The sequence below is a fragment of the Photinus pyralis genome, unplaced genomic scaffold (assembly GCF_008802855.1).
Source record: "Photinus pyralis isolate 1611_PpyrPB1 unplaced genomic scaffold, Ppyr1.3 Ppyr1.4_LG7, whole genome shotgun sequence".
Lineage (NCBI taxonomy): Eukaryota > Metazoa > Arthropoda > Insecta > Coleoptera > Lampyridae > Photinus > Photinus pyralis.
The window spans coordinates 17,188,138-17,205,752 of NW_022170738.1; the positions used below are offsets into that span (position 1 = coordinate 17,188,138).

General features: G+C 35.5%; 1 protein-coding gene and 1 long non-coding RNA gene across 2 annotated transcripts in view; one reads left to right on the forward strand and one right to left on the reverse strand.

Annotated features, from left to right (window-relative positions):
* The window catches only part of LOC116176360 (cAMP-specific 3',5'-cyclic phosphodiesterase), a 416,659-nt gene that overhangs the window by 382,339 nt on the left and 16,705 nt on the right, over nucleotides 1-17,615 (reverse strand). The gene's annotated exons all lie outside the window — the stretch shown is intronic.
* LOC116176370 lies at nucleotides 2,678-2,921 on the forward strand. Its single transcript, XR_004146436.1, has 3 exons — nucleotides 2,678-2,714; nucleotides 2,762-2,833; nucleotides 2,891-2,921. It is a non-coding gene; the product is annotated as an uncharacterized LOC116176370 (long non-coding RNA).

Here is a 17,615-nt window from a genome sequence, read left to right on the forward strand (position 1 = left end):
TCGCCTGGTTAACTAATCGCACGGATTAAAATCAAGTAACGATTAGTGTCTGTGTCTGTGTTTGGTGAGGTTATGTAGGCTCCTAAAAAAAATTCACACACGCACATTGGAAATCTAGGGATAGTATCTAATTCATACTTACAAACATAGCTATTGATGGGCACAATAGCCAACGCTATCAGGAAAGAGGACAACAAAACAAAAAATAATTATAATTCCTGTAAGTTTAGCAATTTTATTAAATGGGGTTTATTGTGTGTTTCTTTGGCTTTGCGTTTGGGTTGAATACGAGTGGGTTGTGATAACGTGGTGTGTTTCTGAGAAGAAAGAGTATTGTGTTTTTTAGCTGTGAGAGACGGTCTAACTTTATTGGGTGGGCCCATCTTTGTTGTGCATGTTGCGTTACTTGTATTTATTGCGTTTGTTTGTTCAGGAAGTTGTGTTTGTGTGGTTGGTTGAGTTAAAGGTGGAAATATTAAAGTATGTTGTGTGTAATTATTATTATTATTATTATTTTAATTTCTCACTTTTGTGGAGTTACATCAATGGACGGGTGTGAACACCAAATACCACTGATACCTATTTTTCAAATTTTTCTTGGTGTTTTTTGTTATTGTTGTCGTCGTTTGGTATGCTGATGTCTATTAGGTATGTTGTTTTGTTATGTTTGTCTGTGTATGTGATGTCTGGGCGATTGTGTGTAATTGTTTTGTCAGTGTGTATGGTTCGATCCCATTATATTTTTATGTCTCGGTTTTCTATGACTGTTGTCGGTGTGTATGTGTAGTAGGGTTGTGTGTCAATATTGGTGTTGTGTTTCTGTATTAGTGCCTGGTGTATTATGCCTTCTACAAGATTGTTTGTATACTCCTTTCCTGCTAGTATTTACAACCACTGGTGATGTGATCTATTGTCTCTTTGCCTATGTGACATTTTCTGCAGTTGTCGTTTTCCATGTCTTCTTTTAGAATATATTTCCTGTAGTTTCGTGTTCCTATAACTTGGTCTTGAATTGCGATTAGAATTATTATTATTATTATTATTATTTTTCATTATTTCTCGCTGTTGCGGATCTATGATTACACGACGGGTTGTTTCCAAGTCGTGCGATCTTCTATTGTATTTGATGTAAGAATTTTCTAACTATGGAAGATGTTTTCAGAATAATTGCTTTTTGCATATTTATGTGAGATATCCAACTCCTCAGAATGCTTATATGAGCGGCGGACTTTGGAGTATGTCGCCGGTCGTTATTTTCCAGAGGGCGCCGCGGAACGTGCCGTTTTGAGGTATGCTAAACGTTGCCACCAGATGGCACCCTGCGGATATAGATATTTCAATAATAGCGAAATTTTAATCACAACAGTTACCGTTATCCACTAACAGGGGGCGCCGTTGAGGAACTGTGATTACAGACGGTGTTGTTAGAGCATAGGTAATTGCGCTAAATGTGCACTGCACATCATAATACTAATATTAAAAAGGATTGCATTTTATCATTAAGGGTGTATTCCACTTAAATTTTAATAAGGTGGAAAATATAAAAGCACTAAACCTTCCCATACTTCATTTAATTGTTTCAGATGTTAAATTCAGACATTATGTGACAGCACAGCGACTATAGTTTCGACCCTGAGGTCATTATCAAGCTGAAAATTTATATAATTTAAATAATTTGAAACAATGACTAAACCTTAAGTGACCTACCTTCAGTTTGAAGGAACATATAAAAGTAGTTGAAAATTACATATTAATTGGTAACATTTGGTGGTTATATGCTGTAAAACATGTGTTAGAAGCGAGTCTAGAAAATAGTTCTACTTACGGGAAAATTACTTATTCAAACATGGAAACAATTACAATTACAATATTGACAAATTTAAGGCTTTATGCCCTCACATTTTTTAAAACAATTGTTAAATTAAAATTAAACGAGATGGACACAGCCATCTTAACAAACAAAGTGACATGTGCTGACTGAATACGGCAGGTTAAGTAACTAAAGGGAAGGGGCAAAAGCGGGAAACTTGAACAATTTGAAAAATTTTTTTTAAAAGGAATTAGGGTAGTTGGACATAATAGGGAACCAGGTTTTCTTTGACGCTGGTGTTGTTGAACCAAATGTTCAGTGACGTTCTTTTCAACTTCAAGGCGTGTTTCAAATATGAATGGATCAGTTTCGCTCGGTTGGCATGAATTAATTGGTAGCTATCCATCTTCTAACGACTCAAAACGGGGTGAAATTGACTAAGTGGAAATTATAAAAGCACTAAACCTTCCCCATACTTCATTTAATTGTTTAGATTTTAAATTCAGACATTATGTGACAGCACAGCGACTATAGTTTCGACCCTGAGGTCATTATCAAGCTTCAGTTTGAAGGAACATATAAAAGTAGTTGAAAATTACATATTAATTGGTAACATTTGGTTGATAATATGGGGAAAAATTGCTTATTCGAACATGGAAACAATTACAATTACAATATTAACAAATTTAAGGCTTTTTGTCCTCACATTTTATAAACAATTGTTAAATTAAAATTGAACGAGATGGACGCAGCCATCTTGACAAGCAAAGACTTTGCTTGTCAAGATGGCTGCGTCCATCTCGTTCAATTTTAATTTAACAATTGTTTATAAAATGTGAGGGCAAAAAGCCTTAAATTTGTTAATATTGTAATTGTTTCCATGTTCGAATAAGTAATTTTTCCCGTAAGTTGAACTATTTTCTAGACTCGCTTCTAACACATGTTTTACAGCATATTATCAACCAAATGTTACCAATTAATATGTAATTTTCAACTACTTTTATATGTTCCTTCAAACTGAAGGTAGGTCACTTAAGGTTAGTCATTGTTTCAAATTATTTAAATTATATAAATTTTCAGCTTGATAATGACCTCAGGGTCGAAACTATAGTCGCTGTGCTGTCACATAATGTCTGAATTTAAAATCTGAAACAATTAAATGAAGTATGGGGAAGGTTTAGTGCTTTTATAATTTCCACTTAGTCAATTTCACCCCGTTTTGAGTCGTTAGAAGATGGATAGCTACCAATTAAATTTTAATTCTATTTGACGTATGTTGGGTTGGCTAATACTTAATTGCAATGAAATGGTAACGAGTAGACAAAGATCGAAGAATGTACCTGCCCAACCATTGTATAAAGTAAACAAGTAATTAGGCTAATTTATTAGTCATTGTGATGAATATGCAGATAATTACACATCGATTAGAAGACGCAGATATAATTTTATCATATTATATACAGCTATTCCTCAATAATTTCACTTTTCCCAGTCTGTTGATACCGATGTCCAAACCGCCAAAAAAAAAAGGAAAAATTTCGAATGGCCTAGGCGCGGAAGTGGCGGCCCCCCCCCCCCCCCGCGGGGGCGGACCGGTACCGGAACACGGGGGGTGGAAAGAGGGCTAAATTGCTCGAAAACGTGACGTCTTTTCTCCATCGGAACGCATCCGATGTAAAGCCCGGAACGTCCCGAGCCTAACGTACGGGGTCGTTACCCCGACATAACTTTCGTTTGGGGGTGATGGGGAGGGTGCAAAGTTGGGCATCGTCGACGTCGCTCCGTTTTATCCTTCGCGACGCGAATACCCGACGATCTAATAAAAACTTTCTAAGACTCCCAACTTACGGCGTACCGTACGACCCCCTTCGTCGAAGGGGTCGAGAGGGGTGAATTTTGAAAGAAAGTCGGACCGAATTCGAGACATAGATTATCGCCCGTAAAAAATATTTACGGCGGCCGGGCGGCCTCGGGGAGGGTGAGTTTTTAGGAAGTCTACGAAGTCTTTCCCCCGACCCCCCTGGACCGTTAAACGATACTTTTTCGTCGTTTTGGAGTTTATTTGGAAACTACGAGGGTTAGAATTATTGCATACTTTTTTCATATTTTGGCGTTTATTGGGGAACGTGGAAAGTTAGAACGATGCGGTTTTTGGCGTTGGTCTTCCATATTGCACGTCCACTTTCACACATGTGTGAGGCGAGGCGGCGCAGTCGCAAAAAGTAACTTTCTTATTTACGGAGCAATTTGTACGAAATTTTGGTGTTAGGTTCCTCTTAACAAAAGCGAATAAAATGCACTTTTTAAAAATCGTACTGCGCATGCGCAAAACGCAAGTTTCTTATTTATGGCGCGATTTGTACGAAATTTTGGTGTTAGGTTCCTCTAACAAAAGCGAATAAAATGCACTTTTTAAAAATCGTACTGCGCATGTGCAAAACGCAACTTTCTTATTTATGGTTCAATTTAATAGTTATTTGTGTACCAAGGCCGTAAAAGTGATCTTTTTTGGCCGAAGCTGCTGTTTGCGGCCGAGGCGGTAGCCGAGGCCGCAATTCAGATGAGGCCTAACAAATCACTTTTGGCCAAGGTGCACACAACATTTTTTAGGCGATCATCAAAAAAGAATTCAAAAATTTGCTCATAAACATATTTTTTCTGAAAATCATAGTTAGGTATCTTAGACAATTAAAAACAAAGCATTTCCTGTCATATGTAATTATAATTACCATCTTTGCGTGTGTTTTGTGCGTATCAAAATGGGCGATAGCGACAGTTCAGATACCCCAAATGAAATTTTGGAAGCTGCAAGCGTTGCGACCCTAAGTCATATATGATATAAGAGCAGGCGTTTGAGAGTAAAAGTACAATCACAACTTCCTCCGTTGCACAAGATTTTAATAATGTCAAATGCAATAGGTCCTTCGTAACTGTGACTTCCAAGACCTTATAGTTAACATGCTGTACAATTATTAGAAACCTGATTACCTACTTTGATGGTAGGTATAGGTAGCTACTTGTGTTCTCAGTTAATTGCTGGTGATTCTTCGTATAATAATGTAAGCAATAACATCTTCCTCATGTTTTGGTTCTACACTTCAAAAAGGTCTGCAAGCAGCAAAGATTGAAACGTCAAACTATCATTTTAAATGTGAACATTGTGATTATGCAAAATAGTGTGAAACATTCCTACAAGTCCGAAAATGAAAAAAAACACACGTGGATGGCCCTATCCTTGATGGGGCTAGACCAGATAGACGCTTTGTATCAAACAGATTACTGTTTCTCACACATCAGTTTCAAATAAGTACAGTTTGACAGATGTGTACAATAAAGTAAAGTTTGACAGAAGCGTACAATAAAGTGAAACTTTATGGCCGCAAAAGCGACCACAAAATCAACGTTTTTGTGATGATAGCCTAAAAACGTAATTTTGGTGTTAGGCCCCTTTAACAAAAGCAAATAAAATGCACTTTTCAAAAATCAAACTGAGCATGCGCAAAACTCAACTTTCTTATTTATGGAGCGATTTGTACGAAATTTTGGTGTTAGGTTCCTCTTAACAAAAGCGAATAAAATGCACTTTTTAAAAATCGTACTGCGCATGCGCAAAACGCAACTTTCTTATTTATGGCGCGATTTGTACGAAATTTTGGTGTTAGGTTCCTCTAACAAAAGCGAATAAAATGCACTTTTTAAAAATCGTACTGCGCATGTGCAAAACGCAACTTTCTTATTTATGGTTCAATTTAAACGTAATTTTGGTGTTAGGTCCCTTTAACAAAAGCAAATAAAATGCACTTTTCAAAAATCAAACTGAGCATGCGCAAAACCCAACTTTCTTATTTATGGAACGATTTGTACGAAATTTTGGTGTTAGGACCCTCTAACAAAAGCAAATAAAATGTCTTTTTCAAAAATCGTACTGCGCATGCGCAGATCGCAACTTTCTTGTTTATGGTTCAATTAGAATGAAATTTTGGTGTTAGGTCCCTTTAACAAAAGCAAATAAAATGCACTTTTCAAAAATCAAACTGAGCATGCGCAAAACCCAACTTTCTTATTTATGGAGCGATTTGTACGAAATTTGGGTGTTAGGTCCCTCTAACAAAAGCAAATAAAATGTCCTTTTCAAAAATCGTACTGCGCATGCGCAGAACGCAACTTTCTTATTTATGGTTCAATTAGAACGAAATTTTGGTGTTAGGTCCCTTTAACAAAAGCAAACAAAATGCACTTTTCACAAATCAAACTGAGCATGCGCAAAACCCAACTTGAAACAAATCAAATTATATCAAAAAGTATTATATTTAGAACATCGAATTCTACATAAAGAAAGACCAAATTACTAAAAACGGTTTCCTAATATAACAATTTACAATAAATGTTCGAATAAGTTACCATAACTGCAAGACAGTAACCAAGTCGATCATAAGATCCATTTCGAACTGCTGCTAATTGATAACTGGATATCTTTTTGTTTTAGAAAATTCCATGGCATCGCAGATTATTGAAAAAGATGCGAGTTTTATTTTTCCAATTTTCCGTCTATATGAAAAAATTGAAAACTAATACGATTGATTGGCGTAAAAAATTTTTTTCTTTTTTGCTCTAAACTAATTTGGGGAGCCAAAAATCGCATGTTATGAATTTTACATTGAAATCCCTATGATACGTTACGCAAGTCACCACCCTGTATATCTTTTATATTAGGTTTGATAAACTGGTTCTATTTTACAGGTATTCATTATAAAATTGTCATTTGTTTTTATTTATTGGCAAATAAACTGTAAAGGTTCTTTACAATTTTCAAACCTCAACTGTCGTTACTGAAATTCCCCAAATTTTTTTTAATTTAAAATGCTTGTTGTTAATAACGTACTTGTCTCGACTAGCTCAAATTTGGTTATTAAATTTCCTATTAAATACTCGGAAAACTTAAACGCTGCTCACCTAAGGAAGTGCTTGTGATTTTGACCCAAATCTGGGCGTATTGATAACTAAAGTCAAAAATAGCGAATAACTATATGCGATATGTATTGAAAAAATCATAGTTACATTATTATTACAAGGCGCATTAAAAATTATAATATAATAATAATAAACCATTTATATTTACTTTTGTTGTGGTAGTAAGAAATTTAATCAAGTAGTATAAATAAATGAATAAAAAATGAAAAATGAAAAAAAAGAAAAAAAATTCAATATTGCTAAGTTATAAACTTGTTGTCGATACACCCCAAGGTAAACGTAGATAACGCTTTTCGGACCGATCACATTGAGGTAACAATAGTTATTTCCCATAAAATTTAATAAATCTATGGAATTAGATGCAAGAAATTATTATGAAGCAGATCTTTAATAAATTAAACAAATATAGCAAACGAGCTCCTGGGTATGGCTATAGCATGTGCAAAACCAAATTTTAAACCTGATGTTAGTTGTGCTTTTATTTAAAGTGTATATGTATATGTATGAAATTTCATTTGAATACCTCCATAAATAAAAAGTTGGCACTGCGCATAATCAAATTTTGAAACTGGTGTTAAATTTGCTTTTATTCCAAGTGGCTATGGATCAAATTTCATTTACATACCTTCATAAATAAGAAAGTTTGCAATTCGGTCTGTAAATGGTCGAGATGCGCAAAGGGCACTGTGAATGCTGATCGATTAGGCTCAACTTTTTGAATTGTGTTTTATATGGCTAAAGCTATGCGCATATTGAATTTCATGCAATTCGGTTCATAACTAACGGAGATGTCAAAAGGGCCTACTTTATTTTTTGGGCTACATTGCCAATTCACGAACTCCGATCTACAAATTTGATAAAGAATCCACCTGCAAAATTTCATCGTAATCGGTCCATTCGTTTATGAGTTATCGTGCCAACGGACGGACGGACGGACGGGCGGACGGACGGACAGACACCACATAATTATAAACTCGCTTGGAGCTCGTTAATAAATTTGATGAATGTGTGATACGAAATGTTTAAGGGAAAAGACAAGTTTGTGAAAGATAATAAGTAATTGAATCTCTTATGTGTGTAGTACAAAAAGTAAAATTGACCAGCTTTTTTACATACTTTTAAATTATACGCCAGATTTTTTGTTTTTGTCCTCGTGCGGAAAATCAAACTGACGGCCAGTTGCACAAACAAAATAATCCAGGATTATTGATTGGCTTTATACTGCAGTATGCAGCCAATCAAATGTCAAAATTCTCGTTTAAACTCAGATTTGACAAATAAGCTAGGATTTTGATTATAATTCGCTCTCCTGCAATCGGCCGTAAGACTATTAATATTTTTATATACAGGGTGGTGCCTAGCGCAACGCAGCATAGGGATTTCAATGGTAATTTCTTTATAGTCAATTACTAGCTCCCCTAATTATTTTAGAGCAAAAGTCTAAATAAGTTTTTTTTGAGAAAAAAATACTGCATCTTTTCATACTATTAGTTATAATTTTTCATTTTTCAAAACCGTAGAAATCGACAAAATAAGAAATTACATTTTTATAAATCAGTGATGCTTTGGAATCTTTTAACAAACTAGAAGCGCATCGCATCTAAGTTATCGTTGTTTGTTTGACGTCGAACGATTTTCATATTTAATTCTGTTTCAACTAACCGTCGCGTCGCAATAAAAGGCATCTATGGGGACATGGGGTAAGGTTTTTTTAGAGAATGTAATGCTGCATCTGCATCAGATACTATTTGTTTATCATTTTCCGGAACCAGAGTACCTACATAATCGAAGAAAAAAAATTGATTTGAAGAAGAATTGTTCTTAAACTTATATTCGGATTTTCCGCTACTGCAGCCAAAACGTTGAATGCATTATCGTTTTCCTGATGGTTTTGACGGACATTTTGAACGTTATTGCACCTGCAGTTCTTTAACTAATTTATAAACAAGTATAAATTTAATATACGTCAAAGGAAAATAATGAAACGTGATCGCTGTTTTTTTAGGTAATTCCAAGGCATATTTTATTTATTGTAAAATGAACCTTTTTATTTTGTCGATTTGTACGGTTGTGAAAAACGGAAAATTATAAATAATAGTATGAACAGATGCAGTATTTTTTTCTCTAAAAAAACGTATTTAGACTTTTGCTCGAAAATAATTTGGGGAGCTAGTGATTGACTATAAAGAAATTACCATTGAAATCCCTATGCTGCGTCGCGTTAGGCACCACCCGGTATAAAGCGAGATACAGATAGAAGGTAAAATTGATTAATTGTAACAAGTTTGGTGTCCTTGAATAAAAGATGAGATGGATAACGAGAATTTTTTTTAGTCGTAATTTTGATTATCAGCTTTTGTGCCACCTCTAGCTATTTTTGGGCCGCTCCTCCCCTCGCCAACCGACCATATCAAAGCACAGATTGCACAAAGCCGTAACGTAATATAATAAGTAGTTTTTAATGGTACTTCATTGCAGAACCGCGTTTTAACTTTCGAAATAGGTAGATGTACCTTACCTCCTTAGAAGGCGCTGATAACTAAAATTCTACACGGAAAGAATTCGGGACAACTAATCTATTACGAGTACAAATTCCCTAAATGGGATAATGCCAGAGTTAAAAAAATCAATTTACCAAAAAAAACCGTCCAAACTCCAATCTTGGGACAATGAAACAACAATTTAATTAAATCCCTGTGGGTAAAATAAACACAATATTTATTACTAAAAAATTGTAATGTTTCAAAATAAATTAAACTTGGTTGAATCTAGCGTAGCACAGATAAAATACCCAATTTTATCTGTGACCGTAGTGAAGAATTCTCCGCGATAACACCTTTACGTTTACAAATTAAATTATGAATGGATGGCCATTGTTTAACGTGCTCAAGACATGTGTGACGGAATGATGCCTTTATTAAAATATAGTTCAAGGCCTCTCGATTTATTTGGATACGCGTTCGGAGTAATTCTAATTATACTAAGAAATGAAAATTAATTCTTTAAACGGAAATATTCCTACTTTTGCAATTAATTCATTTCAAATTTTGAAACGTAAATCGTGCAGAATAATCGGCAAAATAATTAGGGACGTTACAAAACCCGCGCTTTGTGTAAAAAATCGATGCAAAGATCGCAGTTGCCGACATTGCACTCTGTCGGTAGGTAGTAATAGCTTTTGATTTGTTGGGAAATTCCACAACTTAAACCCACTATATATTTGGTTTTCCCCCTAGCTATGATTATGCTAATTTTGCATTACTATGCCATCTACAGGTTCTTTAACTCATTAAAAAATAATTTCCCATATATTACTATTGTAATAAGCATTCTGAGGAGTTGGATATTCAATGGTGTTAAAGTCGAGTGTCTTAGGTGACGCGTGAAGTGTTTGCTGGTGATTCCTGTTACCGATATGACAAGTGGTACTATGTTCACAACCTCTTGTCTCCAAACTTTTTTTAATTCTATAGCTAAAGGCGTGTATTTTGTGACCTTTTCTTGCTCCTTTTTAATGACGTTTACATCATTTGGTACGGCAATGTCTATGATGTATGTTTGTTTGGTAACCTTATCTATGAGTGTGATGTCGGGGCGGTTGCTGGTCACAGTTTTATCAGTGTATATTGTTCTACCCCAATACAGCCTATGAGTTTCATTTTCTAGTACATTGTCCGGAAGATAGGTGTAATACGGTAATAATAATAGCCTAAGTTCCAGATGCTGTCACCAAAGATCTGATGTCTGTTTCTGATGAAGGAGTCATCGTGAAGCATCACATGCTTGGCTGACATATACAGGTCGCTCCCTAACAGTGCTTCCAACTGCTCTGAAGGAAGGTTCCCTCGTCCATCTTGATCGACCTCTAGGGACACTGCTAGTAAGCCTGAGGCCCTTTTGAAGTCGATAGCAAGGGATTGAGTCCTCTCCATCGTAGCAGAACTAGGTCCCGCCCTCTCCCCTTCGTCACAAATGTCGTCACGTGTATGTGTATTGTTTTTCCCTATGTCTACTTATAAATTACAAAGTATCTTCTAAATGGCACCTAATTTTATGCAACCAAAATAAAAATCTGGCTATGACATTCATTAATTTGAATATTATTGCTTATTATTATTATTATTAAATTCATTTGGATGGAAATCAGTGGAACAGCACGAAGATGAGTTACGTTCCCCGGTATTACTCAAATAATCTGATCTGAGATGTGTAATCGTACGCAATCAAATTTAATTGCAGCACAAGTAAGCAAAGCAAAAGGGGTGCAAACAAATAAGAATGTCGGCAAACGATCCCTTTTGTAACAAATGCGGGTATTGGCTTCACAATCATCAATATGACACGCCTACCCTTAGTAGTCGAGTTCTATTTTTAATACGAAAACTTTGTTCCGCAGTTTACAGCGGATTGTAATCTGAACGAGCAAATACTCGTCTCTGCAGAGAACTCTGAGAAGTAAATAAGTATGGCGAGTCTCTCTCGGTTCGGATTTGCGAACTTTCAAAATACTTCTATAACTAACAGTCAATAAAAAATATGGACATTAAGGGAATGCCGGATATAATGAAAATGGAACACTCCTCATGGAAACATATAAAGTACACATACGGTCAGTTTTGCTTACATAATAAATTTAAATGAGAAAAGTTGTAATTTACTTAGGGGATCATTTTATTACAGAGACAAACAGAGGCGTTGGACAGTTGGACTTTCAAAACTACTCTTGAATGAATGTCTCATATAATTTAATATTCACAAATGACCAGAGGACTCGGTTCCACCAAGTCGACAGGTATTTTAAACTCGATTAACTGGGTCCATATGATGCTGATAAAGTAACGGACATACGTATTTAGCACTGTACACAGATGTTAATTTTATACGGTCTGTTTCAAATTAAGTCGGTAGGTACTATTGCTAACTTTCTTAGTTGTAGAGTTAGAAAGACGGTTAAATTATCAAAATTGTTTATTTTTTCCTACTTGACCATTATTTTAAAACACGCTGTAGAAGGGCGATCAAAATTTAAATTATTCGCATGTAGCAGTCAGTATTTTGGAAGCCTTTTTGAAATTCAAGTCAACGGAACCATACGTACCTACAGGGCGCTAAAGAAAAGCAAACGTCAAAAATTTTGAAAAACTTTGTATAACTTGAAAACTTATCATGCTAGGTATAGGGAAATGTGGTATCACACGAGGTAGATTTTCATGTACAGGGTGAGTCAACGATTGCGCGGAGTAACTTAATGCCTTGAAGATAAAATTTTTCGATAGAGTGCTTTTGTATTATGATATGGTTGAATATTCTCCACATTTTAAAAATTTTTGGAATCATACAGGGTGCGCCCACAAAATAGGGCGCCAAAATTGTACATTTTTTTAAATAGAACTCCATGTATTTGAATGCATTTTTGAATTCTACAGGTAATTGTACGTCTATTTTATTATATGGTTAATATCCGAAAAACTAATAGTTTTAAAGGTAACTCGATTTGTAAATAGCTTACAGGGTGTTTTTTGGTAGGTCCAAAGTTGCAAAACTTCATATTAAAAAATCTCACTTTCTTTAAATGGAACACCCTGTATATTTTTCTGTCATCTTTTAGCTCCTCCAAAAACCTTCAACTTTTGATAGTAATGTCCTACACCTATCTCTGATAGTTTTAGAAATATCTTGGTTTTCCTGGTTTTTATATTCTAATCTTAAATAAGTAATATGTAATTTACATAATAGTGAGGTGGGCATGCAGAAAAAGGCCTTTCTTTGTGGGCGCACCCTGTATAATTCCAAATATTTTTAAAATGTGGAGAATATTCAACCATATCATAATACAATAGCACTCTATCAAAAAATCCATCTTCAAGGCATTAAGTTACTCCGCCAATCGTTGACTCACCCTGTACATTTCGAAAATGCAATAGTATATAGGGTGTTTTATTTCAAATAAGAAAGTTGCTATCCACATCCGGTAAAACCGGAAGTGAAACGATTGTGATAATATTTTCTTTCGATAGATCATGAAGAGTTATGTTGGTATACACATTTTCGGATTTAAATTATTAATGGAAGTCTACATACTTTTAGGGTACAGTTTGCCTGAAACATCCTGTATATTATATAATAATGTATAGCATCTTTGGGTCTTAGCTACATATGTGGAAAATTAACCGTATAGAGCCATTTACAAAAACGATAGTTAGTAGCGATTAAGGCCCAATTTTTCAAAATCTCTCGCCTGCATTGGTTAATTGCAGTTTAAATGAGGTTTACACAATAATCAGAGGTTTATATAGCGCTACGGTTAATTGAGATAAATGGTTACATTTGACTAATTACAATTACCTGAATATCTAATTATCTAAACTTAAAATTATAACTTAATTAATTAATGGCACACTTGTTGAGGTTGATGGAAAGAGTTGCATAACTTTAAGTGCATTTAATTAGCGTTAATTAATTAAAATTGTACTTAATTACTGCAAACTAAATTTTTAATCTTGATTGTTAGGTGTCAAATGAAACGTTATATGAGATCGATAGAATGAAATTTATCAATATAAAAACACTAAATGAATGCATATTTAATTACGCTGAATTTTGTGATTTTGTTTAGAGAGTAAAAAGAACTGCGGAATATAAAAAAAAGTGTAGAAATATGGTAATTACTAAATTTCTAGGCAGTACATTCGTTGCATGTATAATTTGATAAACGACAAATTAAAGGTAAATTAAAAATGTATACAGAAAAAAATATTTTAATGTAAAGCAACACTAACGACTAAACAAACCTACATTTTTTCCTGTAGGCTATAATAAAGCAGTCCAGTCCAGATCGGAACATAATGAAATGCTACAAATTAATTCTCTACAAAATAACAAGGTAGGGCCATTCCAAGTTACCGAGGGAGGTTCACCACCTGTAACGAGTGGTTTGATTTCGCGCCAAATTTCATTAAAAATTTCGAAATTTCTTGTCATGATAGTGAAGGTCACCCTGTATATTTCATTATTTGTTCCGGTTAGAAATTTTGTGTTTGGGCATTTCGGTTCGCTCAAGACTATGGTCCGATAGATTTAATTTCGCTCAGATTTAATTTCGTCGTGGGAAGAGTGCAAAGCTGATTGACGTCATCATGAGTAATGCGAGTTTTTTGTCGTTCGTTTATCAACTTTGGCGCCGTCTAGACCGAGAATAGGAGCGGATATAGCACCGAGCCATCAAGAGATAAGGAGTTTTCACGTCGTCAGCAGAAAACCGTGAGATCAGTTTATTCAGCAGTTCCTGGAGGTTGACGACGAAGTTAGAGTGGGTTAAGTCTTCTTTATCTAAACCAATGGGAGAATTTCTAGCGGGAGCCATTTTTGTTTTATGGTAATTTGGGTGTGGTTTTTTCATTTCAATTCTGAAGAAGGGGATCGTTTTTGGAGAGACTCGCGTTTAGTACGTCGAGGGGTCAACACGTACCTAGTGATCGCGTTTTACAAGAGACTCGCGTTTAGTACGTCGAGGGGTCAACACGTACCTAGTGATCGTTTTTGGAGAGACTCGCAGTTAGTACGTCAAGCGGTCAACACGTACCTTGAGCGATCGTTTTGGTACTCTTGGCGGTTTGAGCCACCGGCTTATTTCGGTTGCTCGCAGTTGCGTGCTTTTTGCACCCGTTTCGAAGTGTTATTTTCTTTTCGCGTTGATTTTTTGGCGAAGAAGACCCAGGTTCCAATCAGGTGATATTTTGGCGAACCCTTGAGCTTCACCCCAGTTTACTTTGGATGCAGTGAATCGCGTTAGGATACGTTGTGATTTCTCGAGGATATATAAGTCAAAGTGCTGCCCTAGTCCTCAAGGCGCAGAATTTCGGGATCCGCCCCAGGTGGAATTTCCTACTAGTGCCGTACGGTCATTTGTCGAAGGAGCGCTGCGTTTCGGAGAGATATTTGCCCCAAGAAGAGCTGGTGAAATAATACGTCGAACCATCGCGGTTTACCGTCGGATAGTGATCATAAAAGTTTGTGTTCTGCCGTACCGCTAACTCAAAAATCCGTCTCCCGCAGGCGGTCAAAGCTAATAAACTAATAAAATAAAATTAAATACACGTGCTGTGTAGAAACTTTGGCAACTAGCCGTCTCCCACTCGCCACGCGAAGGATTTCCTGGACTAAGTTTCAGTTCAAACGCTAAACTTTGCTTTCGTTCCGAGGAAGGATAGGCACCGTGGATTTTTGTTTCCGTGTGTTAAATTCAAGCCACCCCCTAGGAAGTCACAGAGACCTAAGTGTCAGGTTTCATCACATCCACCCTGTACCAGAGGAAAGAGCAGTTCACAAGATCGGCTGTACAAATGTTGTAAAGGTTAGTCTAATTAAATTTGTAACATTCTGTAAAATTCCACTTTTTGGTAATTAAGCTATAGTAAAAAAATTTTGATTTGATTGTTTATTAAAGTCCAATGAACGATTACCAAAGAGTAGGATAAATTTTTGTGTTTATTTAAATAAGTCCCAGCCCACGCTGGATTAAAAACGATTACCTGTTGTTGCAATTTTCAAACTGTAGAGGATGGCCACCCCTTGAGTAAATTAGTTTCACCTGATAGGATTTTTTATTTAGTTTAGTTGTCATTGTTAAGCTAGTGGTTTTTACAAGGAGGAGAGAAGAACTGCTAGATCCCTGTAAATTGTTTGTATCTCTAATATCATTTCAATATATTATCTATTTGGTTCCAATGTGCCTATGTCTTTAACGAAGAACGAGGGGAAGGAAAGGGAGGAGTAGGAGTTGAGGCAGGAGATTGGTAGGCGGCAGGTCAAGGTTTGTTACGCAGTTTCAAAAGAGTTAAAAGCCCACCGATTTGAGTTAGCCGGAGCATTTATTTTTATCGATTGAGCAGCCTAAGAAGAAGACGGTTTGCCTTGCCGGGCGGAACCGATGGTAATCTTCAAATCCAGAAGGAACCCCCGTAGCACACCCTAACTCCGATGGAGTTCCGATCGTGGTTTAAAATAAGACACAAAGTAGTACTTTACTTAAAGTAAATACCTAAATTAATAACACTGACAAGCGACTTGAGTCAACTATTATCCGCAATGTGGTTACATTTTTCTGTATGTTGGTAGTATCGTCGTGAAGCGTCGATGGCGTCATTATGTCTTAATTGGTTAGATCCTGCTAGGTTAGTTCCATATTCCTGTACCAATATGATGAAGTGACAAAACATGAGTCAGACGCGTAGCAAGCGGAGTCACTTTATGCATTCGAGATTCCTCACATTAATTGAACTAACCGAAATTAGCACGTCGTGTACTAAAATATCCACAGCGCAGCTTATGAACTTGCGTCTATTTGCACAATATTCACATTTTGTCCAAAAAATTTTCAGCAACCCTTCGGTCATTTTCCGAAGGGAAGATTTTCTATCTACGATCAACTGTAGAAGACATTTCTTGTTGATGAAGAAATCTCAAGATAATAGAAAGGAATTAACATGGAAACTAACTTCCATTATACGTTTGTTAATTAGTGTTCCTGCTAAATTCTAAAGATTTATTCACGCTTGTAAACATAAGTCAAATATTCTTTTTTAATGTATTTCTTTCTAGTAAGATATTTTTGAATTAATAAAAAATACTTTGCATAAAAGAAGACATACTATGAAATAGATTTGCGCATGTGCAGAACTAACTTTCTTATTTTCATGAAATTCTGATATTTATTTTTGGACTTTTGTTTTTAATTGGGCGAAGTTTCATACAAAGCTCTTTTACCAACCCAATCCACCATACATTTACAAATATCCATGCCCGAATCCGATTGATCAATCACTAGCGCGACGGGTTTATTAGCTGTTTTTTTTTAACTCGGGTCTGCAATTGTTAATTTATAGATTCAAAAAGATCAATTAAAAAAAACTACATGTATGACACTTGCTAAGTTACCAAACGCTACTACCCGAGCTACTACCCTAATATTAACAATCAATAAAACAACGTTTACACAAAATATAAAGTGACTCGGTGGCGAACTTCCAGAACAGAAGTTCCACTGGGCCAAAAAATAATGCATAGCATAGCATTAACATAGTGTAAATTATTATTTACACTATGACACTGACACTAAAATAATGCAGAAAAAGAGGGCTGTGTAAATTGTATCTGAAACACCGCACATTTTTCTGCACAATTTCTTACAAGCAGCCCCATACCACAAAGGAAACGGTCTCGTTATGAAACTAAAAAAAATTAAATAATTTCCTTTTTACTATTATAACCAAACGTAATGTGCTCCATTCGATATTAATAACAATACCAAACGCTAATTAGAAACTGTCATTAAAATGATTTCAAGTAAAATTCATATCAGCAGTACAGTGTTCAATACAATTAGAATCCTATTATGAAAAGGATGCATTGGTTACATCACAAAATAATTAGTTATTTAATTATAGTCAGTCTAAAATGCAGATCATGTGCAAGCAATATTTTTATCTTTGAGTTGCGTAACTAAATTTTCATTAAAATATGAAATTGTGTTTTAAACTTTGGCACCACGCGATTTTAAAACGACTATTTATAAAAGCATAACGGAAGCTTTAGACGAACGTGGATGCTCTGATGTGAAGGCTTTACTCCGTATTGATTAAACAGCCTGTTGCTGTGCTTTCACCTATTTTAAAGTTTAAAGCGAACTATAACTTAACCAACACGTCCCAGTCTTCATAAATCCATCAAGCTTCCATATTTTTAATGTAAAAACATTTTCACATGTTCCTGCTTAGGTGAAAATTCAATTTACCTTATCAAATTTAAGATACCGTATCCGATATTGATTGGTTTC